This window comes from Ciconia boyciana, chromosome 11 (genome assembly GCF_034638445.1).
Source record: "Ciconia boyciana chromosome 11, ASM3463844v1, whole genome shotgun sequence".
Classification (NCBI taxonomy): domain Eukaryota; kingdom Metazoa; phylum Chordata; class Aves; order Ciconiiformes; family Ciconiidae; genus Ciconia; species Ciconia boyciana.
The window spans coordinates 9,346,577-9,362,340 of NC_132944.1; the positions used below are offsets into that span (position 1 = coordinate 9,346,577).

Consider the following 15,764-nt stretch of genomic DNA (forward strand, 5'->3'; position numbering starts at 1 on the left):
TGATATCTGAACCAGGTGAACTTAACATCCATCAAAAGTAACTCTTGATTTCAGAACCTGGCCCTCTACTTGCAGAAGTCAGTGCAGAACTACTGCACTGGCTGGTGCAAATTAATAGCTTCTCTTTCCAGGGAGATCAGCCAGTTCCCAATGAATTTCATAAGCTGTTTAATAACAATTTGCATTTGCTGCAGCAATGAGGATGGATGTGTGTTTTCTGGCATGCTAGAGCTGCCTTCTCGCCATTTCACTTAAGCAAGAACCAAATAAAATACATTTTATTTGAGCTTCTCTCAGGTTTGTATTTCCTGCAGTTGCTGGGCACATTTGGGTTTCCTTTTTTCCTAATAACCACTTCATTTTGTTTTTTTTAAACTGAGCAGATACTGATCTCTTTGGAAACAGGTCACCAGGAACAAAAGAGGAGTAGACTCCGGCAAGCACAGTGCCCGTGCTCTTGTTCCCTGCTACTGCATTCTCATGGATTTCACTGGTGTTAAACTAAACTGAGAGAAACACAGTGAGTATTATTTTATTGCAGCTTGTCTCTGTAGGATGTCCCCACACAGCCTGGCTAAAACTGCATTCTTTACTTATGTCTCTCTCATTTTCCAGAATTTCCTATGCTCTTTCCATAGGCTTTCAGTGCTGTAGATCTAAAGCACAACGCCATCATAGGTTACCTGGCCTTTGTCTTAGTAAGTTCCTACCAAGCTATTCATATCCCACAGGAGATATGCTGGCTAGCAAACCAAGTTCTTGATAAAAATTATAATCCTAAAATAAGTTGGCTGAAAAGTAAAATATGGTTTTGAAACAGAACTACAGAGTTCCGGGTGGGAGCTGTACCTCTTCTCCCAGTTTTCTCTACATGACTTTCAGTTTGGATCAAGACCATATTCAAGGAGCTACAATTCAGCCACTTAAATGCGTGGAAGTGAAATTCCTAAGGATATCAGGAAGGAAAAAATGAACTTAAAGGAGGATGTTAGAAACTAGGATCGGAGGAGAACTTCTTGTTAGTATTTGTGCTAATATTTCAAGTTGGGACTGGATAACATTTTTGCACAAAACTTTTTCAAAAGAAATATAAATTGAATCCCAGCATGATTTGAAAAATACACAGTCATTTTGAGTTATACAGCAGATGGAGGCTTTAAAAATGTATTATTTTGCTTAGGTTCATTGATATCTTGTTTAGAAGTTTCTTTTAATTGCCATTTTCTTCTGAAAACATTCAGTGTTACATTGATAGGTGTAAGATTGAACATTGCCAAGATAAAAAAATATATATATTTAGCCCAAACCAGATATTTGAACTTTTTGATTCATCAGTATGTTAACATTTATTTTCGTTAGGCTTTTTTTTTCTTTTTTTTAACATTTCTCAGAATGATCGGTGAGTCCAAAATATCTCTTCCTTGCCCAGTTCTACTTGAAACCAGGGCAACATAAGTGAGTTCTTCACTTCTATGGAGGCAGTTTCTTAATCCAGAAAATTGAGATGCTGGTCAGGGAAGAAGACATCCTTGATCTCTTTCTTTCTGATATTGAAGTGTAAATTGTAACTGTGACAACAAAGTCCAGTATCAGTTATAACAAACTGCAGTTGTATGTAGTGTGGGATGGGTTCATAGCCTACAAACAGATCACAGGTAGTAGATTAGACAAGTAACTGGAAAAGAAATCTACAGCCAGATCCTCCAGCTGCAGTCAGTTACATACAGTTATACTGTAATTTCAGTGAAGTTTTTCTGGCTATTCTCATTTACAAGTACAATTGAGGTTAGAAGACTTCGAAAATGAATATGGTGGAATCAAAAGAGCTGCTAAAATGTGTGAGTCATCAAGGAGACCAGAATACCCTAAAAGGCATTATAATACAGGATGATGACCTGTCTCCTTTGGTGATTTTTTCATCTTGAATTTTGGTCCATTTTCTTTTTCCCTTGGAGTGCCATATTACAGGTTGAAGTGCACTCTAAAAAGCAGCGTGTGGAATAACTGCATAATTTTGCAATCTCACGTTAAAGCAGCTGCATCTGCAACTCATTTAATGGAAGTTTCACCACTTTTTTCCTTCTACCACATCATATTTGAAACTCAATAAAGATAAACTTCAAATAATGTCTGTATATCATGGAAGATTCAAACCCCTGCAACTGAACCCATATTCCCTAAAGTGCTATTTATGAGCAGTGTTATTTCAATCTGCTGGTAGAAGTAAAAACAAACATTTGGCAGAGTTTATATTTTCACCCTTGGGACAAATGATGAAGGAGTTATTTGCTCCAGTCTTTAATCAATTTTAGGTAAACAGCACTAGTATACCTTGAACATCCATATTTTCTAATTGGCTTTTTAAAATGTGAAGTCTGCCATAATTCACAAAAGAGATTTACAACTGAGGGAGAGAGGGGAGCAACCAGCACTTACCAGTTGTTCCTTTGATGGATCTGATTCCACAGTGAAAATGGCAGAGCGGAGTCGTGAGCTACAGCTTGTTTGCAGATCAAAATGCAAAACATGGGTGATTTCCCCGGCTTCAGTTGATTCACTGCTCTGCAAATCTGTACCTGCACTAACAGCGGAGATGAACAAACAATACTAATACTTGATTTAGCACAACCAAATCTATTTATTTTATGCGTGGTAAATTCTTTGGATGAAGTCAGTTTGTGTTATTCATGCAAGGACTTCTCGTAGGGTTCAAAGAGTTTGATGAATCTATTTTTTGCACTTACTGCAGTTGGTGAAGTGAGGTGTTTGTGCCAGCATCTACAGAGAGCACTTATGGTGAGTTACAAGATGAGTTGAAGGTGGAGATGAATCTTATTGTAGGACGGCATCCAAAATGATACAGGACATGGCAGACAGTACTGAGTAGAGGAAAAGCATGAGAAGAAAAGATCAATGGTAAAAAATGTGCTCGTGCTTTTCTAATGCATTGATCCTGTTTGGCTTCCCTTGGAGTCTCCCACAAAGCTCTGTAGACCTCATACTGAATCAAAGTCCTGTGTTCGGGTGCATAAGTAAATTTGAAGGAAGATGTAATGACAGAGTGTTAACAACACAGGGCAAGTAACTGATGGAAGTTTGGAGAGTGATGTTAGGTACGCAGGATTTGAGGTTGAGACAATATACTAGGATTTAATTAGACCTTGCCTATTGACCAAAGGTTTGTCCTGAGAGTTTGACCCATGTAAAATTGGTTCAGTCAAACCAAAGCATTTTGAACTATTGTCCCCTGAAAACATACAGGTATTGATTCCAGTGCATAAAACATGGTCAGATGGCTGGAGGGGAATCTGGCAAGGTTCCTGCGGATCCACTACTGAGGTCATTCGGAAAAAAATTAAAACTGAGCATACTGCAATTGCATTTTGCCTTTATTTTCAGTGAATCAGTAACTTTTACTGTGATATCAAATTAACCAGCTGGCTAACCATCAGGGGACATATGACATCTTGCGAAAGACATTATAATATCAAAGAACACTTGAACATCACCTTTTTGTTTAGATGATGTCCTTATGTTGGACAATTCTGGGTAGTTTATTTTTATTGTAGTGAGCCATTTGATTTTTTTTTTACATCTTTCTCATTTTCTGATTTATGACTAGGCTAGATTTTTTTTTCCCCCAGTAGGAAACTTTCTAATGATTTAACAGCAAATGCCTCTGACCATTAATCAAAATAATGTATTTGTGCTTATCAATATTGATTGAAAGTCTAGCATTGTCTTGTTTATTATCCAGTGAGGAGGGGGGCTGCCTTTGTCTTTTTTACTCATGGTTTACTTCAGATTAGTCTATGTGCATGCTGTGACTCTGAAAGCTGGATAATGATTCCTTACATTTGTGCTCGTGTATTTTTCCATATTTGAAATATGTAAATACAACATTCTGTTTATAAAGTGCACAGTTTAGTGATGTGCCTTTTCATTTGGTCTCCAAATGTGCTCAAATTCATTTGCTAATAATAAATAATAGAGTTTTATAAGAACAAAGAATTATATGTTGTTATTTCTTCAGATGCAGTTCAATTCTGTGTAAAGTAACCACAGTGTAAAATCTGACACAAGTATGATTTTTGGTTGACTTTGATCTCTCGCATGGTGGTAAAATGAGGAATAACTCTTAATATAAGTGTCATGAGGTCATGGTTGACTGTTGTGCTGGAGTCACTACATGATCCCCTGTCCCTGGCAGGGAAGGAGTTAATATTAGCTGCTGCCGGTGGAATTTGCAGCTGGTAAGTATCTCTAATTACAGGACCAAAGTCTGGTGTCTCTGCTCACTTTGACTAGTCACTGGTTGAGGGAGGTAGTTGAAGAGGACACCAAGTCAACAAACAAACAACAAACTAGGAATCTAAAATTTTCCTTAGAAAAACAGGATTTTCTTAACAACAGTGTTTTTAAATGATGGGTGTGTTTGCTTGTCCTGGCGCTAAACCCAGGAGCTGTAGGATGAGCTGGTGGAGGTGGCAGCTTTGTCCGTACTCAGGTCATTTGGAGATACAGGAGGCCCTGGGCGGTTGTTGCCGGTGGGTGACGAGCGCTGTTTGCTGCTGCTAAGTGCATTTTCTTTCCTTTTCGAATGCTGAAGGGTTGTTCTGTTATCACAGGTTCACACACTGCCAGTTGCAGCATAAATTACAATGTACAAAGCAACATGTATTATTCCAATGTTATAGGCTCTGTTACTACTGATTACAATTTTTTAAAGTTTTTTTGAGTGCAGTCCCAGCCCATGAGTAGTTTAAATGCTGAGCTATCCCGTTTTCAGGGCCAAGGACCTAAGCATTGGCTAAATTCAACTTCCAATGCAATGGTAATAACAATCAGCTAATAGTACCTCCGTATTCCTTTGCAGTCCCTTACTTGTGTATTGTCTGTATGTGTTACCCGTCATGTCATGTCATGTTTCAGGTTTAAGGGTTTTGGGTGGTAGTTACTTCTTTGTGCCTCTTCAGTCCTGGCTACAAGGTGCTACCATGCCATCAATGTGTCTCAGCGTGGTAGAGAGGGGCGTATTGTCCATCTCCATTGCCTTGCAGCAGTTTAGATCGCCTTCTCCATCCTCACGTGGGTGAAATAACATCTTCCTGCAATGGGAACATGTTCATTTTGGGTTATTCTCATCTGGGAGCAGCAGAACAAAATGATTAACTTTTTGTCTTTGCCTGAGACATCTGAGCAGCAGGAACGTGGTGGGGAGGAAGGTTCTTTTTCTGTCAACAATTAAAAATGATAATGATGATATGAAGAGTTAAACACTCAACATACTTATACTTTGCTCTATCTTTAGTGTAGAATATAGCACAGTAAATACTGTAATCGGCCAAATGTTAAGTATTTGAGGTGCATCCATGTATATTTGGGTGCAGGATGTGTTAAGTAACTATCAACTTGATGACTGCAATGAAGCTTAATGACGTTTGAGGCTAAAATAATTGCATTAAGGCAAGTAGTATGAAAGATCTGTGAAGTCAAGTACAATACCTTTGTATAGCTGGAGGAAACAATGTTTAAATGTAGCTGCTGTAGTGCTAGTCTTTATTGGTTACTGTGAACAGGGTATTTATCTTCTCCGTGGTGAAAAATACTGAAATAATCTGGGAGACAAAAAAGGAAAAAATGAATTCTGTTTCTCTTTTAATCTCTGTATTACCTAAATACAATAGGGTTTGGAGTGGACAACATCTGGAGTCCTAATTCCAGTTGTGATTCCATGTCTTTGCTCTCCCAGCCTTGACCTCACCTCTAGTCTTTTGATGCCAAATAGTGACCACCATGGTCATGGTTCCTGTCTGTACCAGCTAGCAGTTCTGATGCTTCAAAACCAAACACTCTTCTATTTTCCTAATTTTATACTTTATGTATTCGTACGAGTCCTGGGAGCCTGGCAAAACTCGATAACTTACAGATGAGTTTTTTTAAGATTTCTGAAGTGCATGCAAGTCTTATGCAGCTCTTTCACCTGTGACAGCATACACAGATAGCCCTGTTTGAGGCAACTTCTTTAGCACATCTTTCTTCATAATATTCTGCTTTTTCAGCAAGATAGGACACACTTTCTTAAGATTTAGACTTTATGCACTGATTACTTCTTCTCTGGTATGGCTTAAGTTCTCTCGCATGGCTTAACTTTGAAACCAAATGAAAGAAAATCCAATAAAGATAAATGAGATGTCTTTAAAGGATCCAAAAGAAAATACAGTAGGTCAGCAATGAATTTGAAAATACAATGTGTTGAGGAACTTGAGGATAATGGTTTCTTTATGAGGTTAGATCTGTTCACAAAGGCTCGGAAGTATTTAAGATAATGACTTGCTTTAGGAGCAATACTTTTTCAAACTATCATGGCTGTGATTCTCTACATGTTCCTGTCTAGCCACAGAAGTATTCTTGACTGGATGCATAAAATAGTAGTTTGAAAATTGTGCCAAACAGTGTGCAGTAATCATCAACAAAGAACAGTTTAGCTTCCTGTAGAATTCCTCATGGAAAACGTGAGGAATTTCTCAACAACTTTCTCAACAACTGAATCTGTTTACCTCTTTTAGGTCTCCTGCTGCCAGCGTTGACCAGAAGTTTCTACTGCTCCTGAGAGACGGGTAAGTCGCTTGAACTGTTTACTCAAAATAGTCAGATCAGCAATTGTACATTACCCAGGAATGGTCATCTTCAGACGTATTCCCTGTATTTTAAAGGAATGAATTCCTTCCAGAGTTTGGGTTGTCAGTGGTGGCTTCAGTTTGACTGCTTAGGGTCCGTTACAGTAGGAGTGTATACAGGTGAAGAACAAAGAGCTGTTTTTTCTTCCTTACTGGATAATTGAAGCTCTGTAAACAAATGTCTAATGAATCACAACTACAAAAAACAATACGGACAAACATTTTTATACTTATACCAGACATTTGAATGAATATTTGTAGCCGAGTGGTGGTATACCTATGAGTTAAAGCAAACAAGTTTATTTACTAAGATCATTCATATTCCCATCTGTTGCATTTTTTTCCCCCAGTAGAAGCGTAGTTCCCATCACCTGGCTGGGGGTGACCTGAGCCCCAGCTGTGTAGTGGGAGCTGCTGGTGCCTGACTGTGGGCTCCTGCGTGGGACTGTGCTCATGGGGCTCCGCGTTACAGCAGTCAGCCCCTGTGCTTGTCCTGTGCTAGTGCCACTCAGCCGGGTTAATGGCACTCTGCTCGTTTAGCAGCTGTATTGCCCTCAGAGCAGCGCATACAAAAACCAGCAATATTTCCTATCATTTTCTTAGGAATCAGAGCTGGGATTTTTAGATACCTGCTGCTTCATTAGAAAAACAAAGCAGTAGTTTAAAACAATCTTAAGTGTGGCTGGTCTGTAAAATGCCAGAAGAGTTCAGTTGATGTTAAGGGGGAGTTAACGCGGGTGGTCAGTTCCCCGAAGCCATGCTGTCAGAATCAGAGCGTACCTGATACGATCAACATAAATGACTGAAGACCATCCATCCTCTCTAAGCACAAAACATCTGTACTCACATCTGAACAAGTCTGGAGGAAGGGGCTGTTTTACAATTATGGCAGGGCAATGGGCACGCATGAATTTGCGCAGGATTTTTTTAAATATCCATGTACAACATTGCAGAGTACACGATCACTTCTATGTTTGGTTCTGCTGAAGTAATGCGAGTGCTGTAGTTTTCGTTGTGGTCAGACTTCCAGCTTGAGACAGTGAGACACTGAGAATCTGTTTCAGCGCAACTTCACTGAATATCCATCTCTTCTAAGCTATGTATGGAAGGTCAGAATTTTTTGTTGGGTGTTTCATGATTGTTTTAAGGAAAAGTAGTCTGTATTCATATAAGGCTTATTCAAAGAGGAAATATTTCAGATTTCAAGGTCAACCGCTCTCGGTGCAGACTGTGTGTGACATTTCAGGAGTGAGTCACAATACTTAGGATTTCACTGTGTTTACTCTCATATGGCATGTGGCTCGAACAGCTTGCTCCCTGCATGCTATTTTATAGTTCTCTGTCCAAACTTCACATAAATATCCCAAATGCTAGGACTTCTTCCTTTCTTTCTAAGCCTGTTCTACAATATCTGTTTAATAAGATTTGTGCTTGAGCTGTCATTTCTGATTACATGTTACCCTTAGTTTATATTGCTTCCTTCCCAGTGGTCAACAGTATGAATGTCTGTGTGAATCTTAATGCATTTCCTTTTTCTTCTAATATATAAATGTCTGAAAACTGATCAAAACAACCATCCTACTTTGATTGTATATTTTATTTCTGCCGAAAGGTTCAAATGTGATGAAAATAAAATGTTCAATGAGCATAACACAGATTTTCCAGAAGAAACAGGCACATTTAACTTGTTTTGAAAGATGGATGAACACTATTAATTTTTATATATTCTATATATATCTTCTCACTCGACAATTGTTATTTAAAGATTTTGTTCTAGGTTGTTGCTGCACTTATGCTGTAGAGTCATTTTACACCAACGCATGGATCAGTAACTTAGTTATAAATAAGTGGGTTTAAGCCAAATGTAATGGAAATAATGTTTTCTTACCCAGCGTCTGCTTAGTCTCAGATATGGTAATGATCAGGCAGTGCGGTGTGTGTTCCACTTCCATTTGCCACACTGAAGCAGAATATCCTTAGGTGCTGAACGTGTGAGAGTTTTGCTTTAGGTTGTGTTGCAGAAGCTGTGCGGTTTGGTGCAACGCTGTTTGAAAGTCATGACAGGCGGCACCTGTGCCAGCTGTGACATTTCCAGAAGGTATGGCTCTGCCACAGAAGTTATAATGAACATCTGCCTAAATTTGATCAAAAACATGGATCAAAATCAGAGGGAAATTATAAACAAGGCTGTATACTGAACTGTTCATTGATAGTGATGAAAACTTTGTTGCTTGTATCTCTAACCAATATCAAGAGTATCTGTATTTAATACTTATTTTTGATCCATCATGAGACCTTGTTTGTAACTCCTTAGCCACTCATGCCTGTTGAAATTCACCTCTGTGTGAAGGGCTGTCTGTGTTTATTAACACTGCAAAAAGGGGGCCCAAATAGTAGTTGAAGAGACTGAGGTGGTTGTGCTAACTACATCCACACACCTCGGCTGCACTCACCGAGTAGGTCTGCACCCAGGAAAAACAGTCACTGCCTCACTGGGACTGCTTCTGGAGTAATACTCAATTCAGTGCGAGTAAGGAGTCATAACTTTGGGTTTACAGTCATAAACCAGGGCCTCAGGCTCCCTGCTGAAACTCTTCTCCATTGAAATCCAATGAAAATCAACAATATAAATCCAAACTTCCCCATGGTCACATGCCAGAGGCAGTACATAAGGTGCTGAGAATGATGCATAGTGCTAGGATTGCCTTCGATCCTTGTGCTCTACCTCCGTTTGTCTTTGGTGCCCTGTCTAATTGCCAGCTTATTAAATCAAAAATGAGTTGGGAGTGCCATGCTGGGAGGAAGCAAAAGACGGATATCTCTTCTTACCTGCAGGCAGGTGGTGCAGAGCTGGTGTCAGGCATGTTCCCAGGAGATAACTACCTGCAGATGCACAGCATCAAAAGGGTTCACCAAAGCCATCATAAACTGATTGCTTGATATGAATATGGGGGGGGGACGATTTAGAGATGCTGTGCACAGCTATTCAGAGATGTCTGCTTAGCCTGGAAGAGTAAAAAGGGATGCTGGTATAAAATATTATAGGGTATTATTTTTATGCTTTATTCTTAAGCAGCAAAAGTGATAGGTATTGTTCAGCCTGAGCCCTTTGATGCATACTATTGTTAACATTAATTTTAAATCCTTTCAAAACCATCTTCAAAATGGCTATTAAGATTTAATTGCAAGGTGCTTTTTCTTCTTTTCTTGCTTCATCACTCTCAAGTATATTGTTCTTTATCTCAGAAAATGAAGCACTTGTGACTTTGACAGCCCATGCAGAGAAGGGAGATGATCAAAGAGAGCAAGAGGGTAACGGCAGCAAATCGTTCAGAGCCCTGAGTTTGGGAGGTTAACTTTTGTTTATTAGAGGATTTGTAGGACTTGGAAAAGAAACTGACTGCTTGTAATTCAGAATTAGTACCTGAAAGCTTAAAGTTATCTTTATCGATTGTAGTTGTTGTTCTCAACATACCAGCAGAGGGGGAAGGAGCAGAAATATTTACTGGCATCTAACCTGAAGGAGATTCTCCAAGCTACGAAGGGTGCTTAAGTGCCTGCCTGTCATTGACTTTTAATGGGAAATAAATACTGTGCCACTCTTTGGGGCTTTCAGAATTTCTCCTCATACATTTATCCTAGTTTTCCCCTTTCCACACTCATTGGATTGAGTCTAAAAGCTGTGGGATGCCCTTGCCTGGAGAGTTTAATCATAGGGCTTTATGAACCAAAGGGCCTGAGGTTGGTGGCAAAGGGGGACTTGAGCAGCTCTGGAGAGTCAGGGCACAGTCGTGCCATGGAGCTCGTGCAGGAGATGTGTGCCACGGCCATGTCGGCCACCTAGTGACACCTGGTGCATTGCTTATGGCCAGTGCTGAGGCCAGCAGATCCGTGGAGAAAGACCTCCTGCTTTCTGCTACAAAGAGAAGGTCCTAGGAGCAAAAAAACCCCCTGTCATCATTCACGGGATATGAATACCTGTGAATCTGAATACCACCTTCTGTCCCTGCTGCCTAAGGCTACTAAGGGCTTGCATGTGTGGGGAATAACACCGTAACTGCTCCTTCCCTATGGCTGACTGAAGGGTTTCTCAGCATCGAGAGAAGAGGAAAGGATCTGTCCTCAGTGTAGTTCTGATTGCTGGGGAAGAATTGGTGGAGAATTGAAGGTGGATGGGAAATTTGGGAGAGACTGACTGTGAAATGATAGAGGCTACTCCTTTAGGAAAGGAAGAAGCATGGGCAGCAATTTAAGCATGATGAGCTTTGGAGAAGGTGACCTCAGCAGACGCGGGGAGCTGGGAGGTAGGATCCCTGGGGATGATGGTCTAAGGGATGAGAAAGGACAGGTTCTGAGAGAGAACCGATAAACACACAGCAGCCAAGCATCCTCCTGCACAGGGGTGGTAGGAATAGAGTAAAAACTGTTAGGACAGAATCAGGAGCTGCTTTAGAACTTGCAAATCTGAAGAAGTGGTACAAAAGCAGAGGCACTTGACAAGAAATTAAGGTGAAGGCATAGCACAGGCATATAATGGTAAAATGAAAAGCCTAAGGCAAAAAATGTGTTTCATTTAGCAAGTGAGATAAAAAGCAGGAGGAAGTTGTGCTATAAATACATTAGAAATAAGAAGATAGGAGAGGAAATATAGATCTAGTACTTGTCAGAGAAGTGGCTGCTTACAGAAGTGTCTAAAATGCCATGATAACCTGGTTAATTTTGACCAGAGTGTAGAATAAGGGGCCAGAACAGAGAACAAACAGCCAAGAGTTTATTTGGATCTGCTAGATAGGTCAGGACACAGGATCTGAGGAAATTCTCCTTAGAATTAGAAAGAATTAATCAAAACTATTTTTGAACAAGGAGCAATTATTTCTAACAGCTTGTGGAGCTCAGAGGAGGTCTCAGAACTATCAAAATGCAAATACAGGTCCTAAATATAAAAGGAAAAAATACAGTCCAGTGTATTATTGACTAAAAAGCCTAACGAGTTCTTGGAAAGGCTATGAAATTAATTAATGAAAAAAATCAATCCATAACACTTGGAAGAGGTGACTAAAATCGAAACAAAGCAACCATCATGGGTTTGTCAAAAGCATATCAGATTAGTCTAATTAACTGACCTGGCGGGTAAAGGGGGAACAAATAGTTATAATATGCTTTGACTTTTGTATTTCCAGGTAAGCTAGAGAGACACGACTAGGTGTAAGATGCACATGTAGCTGTTTGAGAAATTTGTTTTAAGTAGTAGCTATCATTATTTGCCTGCAAATCTAGGAGAGCGTTTCAAGTGAGAGTCCCAAAGGGACCGGTCTTGCTCTCAAGTCTGTTCTCTGTTTTAATTAGTGATTTGTACGATGGGAACTTGTAAAATTTGCAGATGACACGGAGCAGGGAGGGATCACAGGAACTCTGGAGGGCAGAATTGAAATAAAAAATGACTCGAAAAAGTGAGATGTTTCTGAAAACCCCAGGCTGAAATGCAATGAAGTAAAGTATGAAGCAGTGCAGAGGGGGTGGGAGGGGGAGTGAGTGGGCAAGACAGAAAAGGACTTGGGGGTTTGGAGTGGCTGACAAATTAAGCGTGAGTCAAAAGCACAAAGCTCTTGTCAAGGAGGGAAACTCCATCTGGAGTGTATTAACAGAAGGGTCATGGGAGAAGAGACCCGGGAAGTCGTCCTGCTCTGCTCTGCCCTGCCTGCCCTGCCCGCAGGCGACCCCAGCCTGGCTGCGCTCTGCGGCGTGGGGAATACAGCTGAAACAGGGAGATGTCTTCTGCTCTTTTGTTATTTGATCAGTTTAACTTATTGGAAGTCTGGACAAGGAGAGATTGATTTACCATCACTGGAAAGTTTGTGACAAAGATTAATTTTACAAAATGGTAACTAAGTGAGCTTCAGGAAGATCTGCTGCTGTGTATAATGTACAGCATCAAAACATGGGTAAGCACCCACAAACAAAAACAACAAACTGCAAGCAAAAACAAGGGATCAAAATAAAGCTAGTTAGTAAAATCTCTTAATTAACTTTAACCTGCTATAACTAATAACTCATGACAACTTTAACCTCTCTGTGACTGCAGTTTTGCTCCATTTCAAAGCAAAGCTGGTCTTCATCATTGGTAGCACAATGTACGACTAGCGACAAAAATTAGCATCTTGGCAGGGTGATATGAATTCATCCAGAAAATAAAAGGGGTGTCATTTGCACCATCTGCTGCACATGAATCAGGAGAGAGGAGAACAGCTGAAACCTGGAGATGTCAATATTGAAATGCTACTGGGAGGTGAAATGGTGGCCAAGTAAACAGAGGGGCTGCCTGGCCAGCGGGCTGGGACGGTGAGGAGACGTGATCAGGCACGGCCAGAAACGTTTTCCAAACATTTTCCTTCTCACTTGCCTTTCTTCCTTTCCATATTTTAGAACCATGAACTTGCAGGCGTGTTGTAGAAGGTGGAGGTGTAAGTGTGATACTTCCTTCAGTGCAAACTCTTCAGGGCTCGGAGGGACAAATGCTGCGGCGTGGCTGGTTTGTGCCCTCCAGAGCTGGGCATAAAGACAGTATAAGGGGTTTAATTTCTGCCCTCTGGGGCAGGATGAAACTGTTGCAGAGGAAAAAGTATCAGACCAGTGTGGCTATTTGGATTCGGTTTTCTGTATTGCACGTATGTGTGTTTGCATATAAAGGAAATACAAAATACCTGTCTCTTCCTAACTGCAACGGGGCAGGTACATGCGTACCTCAGGACAGCCCCCGCTGTGTGCAAATCATGAGTGTGTCTGTACGTACAGCCGGGAGAGCATGTGCTTGCTGTACAGGGAGCTCAGCCATCGTGTTACTGAGCTGTATTTTCTTAATGAGTGTGAAAAAGGTGATGGCAGATGTGGGCTGAAAAGCATTCATGGGCTGTGCGTGGTGCTGTGTGTTCCCGGGCTGGGATGGCGGCAGAGTGTGAGTGGCGTGACGTGGCGTGGCATGGCGTGACGTGGCATGGCGTGACGTGGCGTGGCATGGCGTGACGTGGCGTGGCGTGACGTGGCGTGGCGTGCTGCCCCGCCTGCCGCCTGCAGCCAGGCTGCCTAATCACCTTAATAAACTGATCAAGCACACATTTCCATCTTAGCTCCCAAAAGCTTTCCCTAGCCAAGTTGGTTAGAAATCTCTGTGCTTCCAGTCCAAACCTACTGAAGGCCAATTTATATTTACCCGTTCTTAGACAATATTGGCGCAGGATTCTTCTCCCGTCCCAGAGCTCATCCCTGGCGTGTTTGCAAAGAACAAACACTTCCCCCTGGAGCCGTCTTTTCTCTGGCTAAACAAGCCAAGTCGTGTTACGCTTCTGTGTTGTCTTTAAGGTACTGGGCTAGATTCTCTCAATCTTACTTACATGAAATAAAACTTTACTGCACAGTTGGCTCTTTTAATGTCAACGGGACATTCCCAGGGAGAAGTAACTAATCAATAGGTCTGCTCCAAAGTCCCTGAAGTCAATAGGAATTTTTTTACATCATTGCATTCTGGACTGAACCCAGCCAGGGAGGTGATGGGAGGAGCTGGATTTGAGAGTTTATAAATACAGTTCTCACAGACACTGAATTCATGTGGGTGAAATTGAGCTTGGAGGAAAACAGATGAAGCTCTGGCATTTTAAAATGTAATACCATTTTCTAATAGTAACTGGCTAGCTGAGTTTTGGGCAGGATCTGGAAAAAGACGTCTTCATAATCCTGACAGAAGGGGTGAATACCCAGCTACAGATCCCTATGGCCCCAGGAGCAACCCTTCTCACAAAAAAAGTAGTTTTTAGGCGTAGCTGACTCCCACTTCTCGCTTGAACTTTTGGCGATGCGAGCTGTGGTGAGAGGCAGTGGGCTGGCGACCTCTCCTCTTCCTCTGCAAGCATGAGGAACTATAGAAAATGAGTTGGAAACCAGGGAGATGTTTCTCCAGCTCTGAGACAGAAAACCCAGCTGCAGAGGGGAGGCTTTGAGAGCGAGCACTGCTTCACCGGGGTTAGCATCCGCAGCAGCCGGGGTGCCGTCAGGGGCAGCCCTCGCTTGCCTCACCTTTTACAGCACGCCTTGCAGCCCGTCGCCCCGTCCTGCTCGCCGCAGGAGGCTGGCTTCAACATGTGCAGGTGTCAGAGCAAATTTTCCTTCCTAGCCTGTTTGACCCTCTGAAGAGCTGTCTTTCCTCCGCCAACAGTGGGAGAAGGGGTATATGAAACTTGGCAAATCATGAAATCTATGAAAAATGAAATTTCAGTCAGAAAACTGATGGAAACAAGTTTTAAAAAATGTTAAACCCTTGGTGCTGACATTTGCAGCAGGGAACTTCTTGCCTTGATGCTTTGAAGTGGCGCTTTTCTTCCTAAATACTGCCTTCTATTTTTATAGTGAGAGCATGGTGACAGTTAACTGACCTGAAAATGAAGGAGGAAAAAAGTGATCTCATGTGGAATGAAACGTTTTATTTGATTGAAACACTAAAGCCACAAGATTTCTTTTTGTGTTTGGCACGAACCAAGTGCGGCTTCAGACATTGAACCCGGCAGGACGAACCCTTCTCAGCCAGCACTTGCGCCCGTCCAAACACTGACATCCAGCCCCACACGTGCACGGGGACCTTGTCTTCCCCCGCTCTGGTAATGTTCTTGCCACATCTTGGACTGTATCACAATAAATTAATAGCAATATTTGGATTTACTCAAGGAACGCACGTGTTGACCTCGGTGGGTACTGCCTGGCCCTTTGAAGCTGCCCTCGCGTGCTGCGGCATGCTGTGCTCCCGCCGGCCGAGCATCCCCGAATCCCTGCCGTGTCACGCGCTGCTCCCCGATGGACGGGGGGTTTGCAGATGGGGAGGAGCGGGCGGACTTTGTACCTCTGGAATAAAATGTGAGTTACATAAACATTCTTGTATTTCTTTTTCAAGTAATTACCTCTTACACAGACAAAATCACCTCTGATTGAAAGCTAGCAAGACAAACAGTAACTGGAAGTTGGTGTAATTTTTTTACCGGTTCACTGAACCATTTAAAACAGGTATTGACTTCTACATTATCATAAATTGTTATATACAGT

The 15,764-nt window shown here is 41.6% G+C and overlaps 1 long non-coding RNA gene across 1 annotated transcript; it reads left to right on the top strand.

The window, feature by feature from the left end:
• The first annotated feature begins 431 nt into the window (after positions 1 to 431).
• LOC140657950 (uncharacterized) lies at positions 432 to 15,495 on the top strand. The gene is made up of 3 exons (XR_012044550.1): positions 432 to 520; positions 6,570 to 6,620; positions 15,393 to 15,495. It is a non-coding gene; the product is annotated as an uncharacterized lncRNA (long non-coding RNA).
• Positions 15,496 to 15,764: the final 269 nt, after the last annotated feature.